Below are 5260 nucleotides of genomic sequence, written 5' to 3' on the forward strand. Positions count from 1 at the left end.
CTTCGAGCCTGGAGACCTGCTGGGAAAGTTGGGTCAGGTCATCACCCCTGCTGTGCAAAGAAGCAGTAATCCGGTAAAAAGCTCCTGAGAGAGATCTCTGGGGCTGACAAATCCCGTTCTCCTAGTCACTGGAGACTTGATTTGTGCGAAGAACCGGGCTCATTGGCCACACACAGATTTATAAGCAAGGAGATCCACAGGATTTTGCAGAATTCCTGATACAATGGAGAGATCCCGCCACACGTGCGCCTTTGTGTGTGCAAGTGTGTGCGTATCGGATTCTCTGTACATATTCTAATGAGTAGGTTAAAGTAGGAGTGTAGTCACACTATGCTTTTCTCATTTACATCCTTTTTAGCCCTTTTAAATATCTGAAAAGGACGCCTCCTGTCACTTACTCAAGTGGGGAAAAATGTTGGTAAAGGTTCTATCTATCATCTAGCTATCTAATTTTTATTAAATTTTCTGTTTTGCAATTTAAAATTCTCATTTTACATCCTTACGATATCAGTGACTTCCCTTCTTCTCTTTCCATGGTTCACTTTACATATCATAAATCCCTGCATATTTTACAAAAAACTATACCAATCAGTATTCCATTATTGTATCCATCAAACTTATTTACACTTTTGAGTTTATCTTAATGCTGCTGGCATTTTCAGGTGTACACAATTATCTCCCCTATATTCAATAAACATTTTCCAATCTTCTTTAAATGTATGTTCTTCTTGTTCTCTTATACTATAAGTCTGCGAGTTGTGCATATTCTGTCAATTTAAGTTGCCATTTCCACATTCACCTTGAATTGCACATTTTTTGGGGAATACGAGGGCCACGCTCCACTGTGAAACATCTCTACAAGGAAAGGCCCCTGCCTGTTTCTCTACTGTTATCGCGCTGGTTATTAGCACGCAAAGTTCTCTGCATGTATTCATGTCATTGGTTTGATCCTTCCAAAAACTGACAACCTTCATTGCAAGCAAAACCTTCAGTGAAAAGACCTCTCAAATCTCTGCTGTGTTATCAGGTTTGTGGTCCCATTGATTGGCTGGGGGAAATGTGCCAACCAGTGGCCCTAAACCACACCATGCAGTTTAATGCATGCATGGGACTCAAATGATTCTTTTTGTTCTATTCTGTGACACTCCCGCCCAGTGGCGTAGCGTGGGTTGTCAGCACCCGGGGCAAGGCAAGTAATTTGCGTCCCCTAACCCGTGGATTTGCGCCCCCTAACCCCAACCCCCAGATGTTGCACCCGGTGCAGCCGGCCCCCCCTGCACCCCCACGCTACGCCACTGCTCCCACCCCACTCCCTTCCAGAGCCTTCGCACAGAAATCGCAGCATCTTGCAATTAATGCTGATGTCTAGAGTAGAGGCTTACCTGCCCAGGTTGCTTTCCAACCAACCCTCTGCCCCATTCCCCCCACTCATTGGCCAATTCAACCATCTACCTGCAACTTTCCTTACCTTTGTCCTTACTGGAAACAAAATATAAAAAAATTCCTTCCACTAGCACCTTAGAGACCAACTAAGTTTGTTATTGGTATGACCAACACGACTACCTACCTGTAACTAGAACTTTGTCCTGACTGGTCACTCCTGAACTTTCTGACCTTCCTAGGCTGGAGAAAGCAATTTCCTCTGAGCTTTATATAGCGGCCACAACTGGACTGATACAGTGATAAACATCAGCCGGGTAGCTCCTCCTGGCTCCATTGTAAAGACGTTGCAGGGGATCTAAATGTCCCTTGATGTAGGCCATATGTAACACAATGTGATTTACATTGTTCTCCAATGCCTTCAATTGTGTTGCTTAGCGGGCTGAAGTTTTAAGTAAAATATTAAGCTGGTGCCATGGAAAATGCACTTCTTTTGAATGGACTTCAAATGCCAGCAATAATCTTTGAAACCAGCTCTACTAAATGTGTACCTATATTTATTATTATGTACTTAATTTCTGTCTTGCCCTTCGTTTGAGGATCACAGGACAGCTTGCAATATACAACACAAAAATGTCTAACAAAGTCAAAAAGAATGCAACCCCCAAATCCAAACTCTTCTTCTTCTACTACTAATAACAACGTCTCAGACTTATCTGGGTTCACTACCTAATCAAAGCATTTGCTTCAATCGTATTCCTTTGGCTGGTGGACGTCCAGCAATACTGTTTTGGAATTATAAGGATGGTTTTCAGGTTTGACAAGGACAACATCCAAAACCTTGTCTATTAAGATGTTTCTGCTCTGGTTCTCCAGTCATTTGAGGCAGCTTATTAATATATTTTGAATTCTGGTGCTGGAGGAGGCTCTTGAGAGTCTCATGGAATGCAAGAAGATCAAACCTCTCCATTCTGAAGGAAGTCAGCCCTGAGTGCTCACTGGAAGGACAGATCCTGAAGCTGAGGCTCCAAGACTTTGGCCACCTCATGAGAAGAGAAGACTCCCTGGAAAAGACCCTGGTGTTGGGAAAGATGGAGGGCACAAGGAGAAGGGGACGACAGAGGACGAGATGGTTGGACAGTGTTCTTGAAGCTACCAGCATGAGTTTGACCAAACTGCGGGAGGCAGTGGAAGACAGGAGGGCCTGGCGTGCTCTGGTCCAGGGGGTCATGAAGAGTTGGACACGACTAAACAACTAAACAACAACAACATTAATATACAGTGGTACCTCGGTTTTCAAATGATTTCAAACGCTTTTCAGAAGTTGAACATGCCACACAGCTTCCATATTGAGTTTTCCGGAAGTAAATGCTTCTGGAAGTGAATGCTTTGGTTTTTGAGCGTTTCAGAAGTCGAACGGTCTTCCAGAATGGATTACATTCAAAAACCAAGGTACCACTGTAGTGCAAACTAGGAGAGATGCTCCTGAGACCGCCATTAGGCAAGATTTTCTGAATGTCTTAGACAATCAAGGCCTTAACCGATTTGCTCTTTGCAAACTGGACTTTGCTGCCCTAACTCTTCCAGTTCCTTCCCATTTTCTTCTGCTGCCCTTTCTCTCTTCTCCCCTTTCTTCTTGCATGAGAAGTTGCCAAAGCAGAGGCAAAGACCCGCTCACAGAATATGTCAGGAAATTTAAACCACTTTCAAAACTGGCTCATTGTTGCTGCACCAATGCAAAAAACATGGGAGATGTGACTCTGTGAGAGATCAGTTTCTCATTTTTCTTAGAATGACAAATGTAGGGGAACTGCACCAGAGAATGGCCTCCTTCTCCTGGCTTTCTCAAGACTGGAGGTGTGCTAGACCTCTTCTCCAATTTGTCCCCCCCCCCACCTCCCCCCAACAACCTCCATAAACTCCCATCAGTACTGGCCTACAGATTCATGCTTCTTGCAGATTACACAGAGTGAATCCCCTTTTCTCACCATACTACCTGTTCTTACTCTCTGAGTACATAGACAAAGCCAACAGCTGCAGCCAGGTTTCCATGACACAAGCAAAGCACGCCAAGAACCAGAGATCACTATCACCTCGGTTGCACCATGCGCTGCCTGTGATGTTATCATCAATAGTGCACAAGTTCAAAAGCACCTCGGAAACAATGGGCTCTGCACTCATGGGCCGTGGAGATGATGTTCCACAATGCACTTCCATGCACAGGTGCGGAAGCTTCATGTGCACTTGGCAGCATGAGGCGCAGACCTCTGGTGTGTGATGGGTGCAAAAGATGGGCGCTGCAGACCCTGTGCCCTTGGGCTGTGTGGCTCCATGTGTGGGTTGGCTGTGGCCATTGCCTGTTGTGGATTGTGGCTGTTGCTCGATGCTGGCGGGACCGTGGGCTGCCTCTGTCATGGAGTAAAGCAAAACATTTCAGGGGTGAGGGAAGAAGGCAGGAATGTGCATCTGAGTGGTTCTGCAAGGATTCTTAAAGTGTTGGCCATAGCAAGGGGCTATGATGTTTCAGCTTCATGTTGGGACACACAGACGAGCTTAGCATCTTTAAACCTCTTTTGTTGACCACTAGCATTACACTTTCCCTTTTTAAGTTCGGAATAGAGTAATTGCTTTGGAAGATGATAGTCAGGCATCCGCACGGCATGACCAGTCCAAGGAAGTTGGTGTTGAAGGATCATTGCTTCAACACTGGTGATCTTTGCTTCTTCCAGTACACTGGCATTAGTTCGCCTGTCTTCCCAAGTGATGTGTAAAATTTTTCAGAGACACCGTTGATAGAATCTTTCAAGGAGTTGGAGATGGCAGTTATGAGTGGTCCATGTTTCACAAGCATACAGTAAGGTTGATAGTACAATAGCTTTGTAAACAAGCGTTTTGGTTTCCCTGCGAATGTCCCGGTCCTCAAACACTCTGCACTTCAGTCGGGAGAAAGCTGCACTCGCAGAGCTCAGGCGATGCTCTGCTCTGTGATCCATAGAATAAATCCAGAGGAACAATGGTGGTGGTGGAATAATAATAAAATATAGCCAATAATACTTCCTCCTCTTTTGGTCAAGAAGGTGGGGAAGGCAGTTATTCTGTAATCTTCACATTAGGCAAAAAGAGAGCTTTTTACACTTACAGCTCAAATGAGGTTGTTGCGACTTTGTTGTTTTTAAATCTGCAGAGACCGGAAGAGGTGAAAGGGGATCTCACGATGGCACCAAATCACACTGAAATGTTTTTGACGTCCTTACTGCACAGAGTGTCTGTCAGTGCCCAGGGACTTCCTGTCTTCGCAGAGAAGGATATGGAGTGATTGTATTACATACCACAAAGTCATCTTTAGTGTTCTACAGAGTTCTCTTAAACCCCTGCTAATTGTGAAATCTTAAAGCCCTATCAGATAAAGGTGGAAATCTTCTAAGGTGGAATTTAAGCCACATGTCGTGCTTAGACAAGGCAGAATGCAAAAAGTTGTCGTGGTGACTTTGGGGCTAGCAGGTACATTATGCGTTGGGAGTTTGTAGGAAAGTGCATGTTTTATCAGAGGACAGGCAGAAGGAGGGCAGGAAGAGAGAGGGGGGGGGAGTTGGAAGTGCAGTGGAGAATAAACCAAGCTAGTGAAAGAAGAGCAAAGGATAAAGTTGTGCAGCAATAAAACTCCAAGCACATTTGCAAAGATAAACAGGGTCTGACATGGTTCCAAATTGGATGAGGGACTGCTTGTTGAAATTCCAGACAACCCTCTGGGTCTCTTCTATGATTCTATGAACAGGAGTGCAGCTATACAGCTGCAAATAAAACGTTTTGACTGTGTTGTCAAGTGCAATATACAACTGTGACCCTAGGCGGCAGCTCTGAGCTACAGCAAATTCAATGC

Source organism: Podarcis vaucheri (genome assembly GCF_965113315.1).
Source record: "Podarcis vaucheri genome assembly, chromosome: 6".
NCBI lineage: Eukaryota > Metazoa > Chordata > Lepidosauria > Squamata > Lacertidae > Podarcis > Podarcis vaucheri.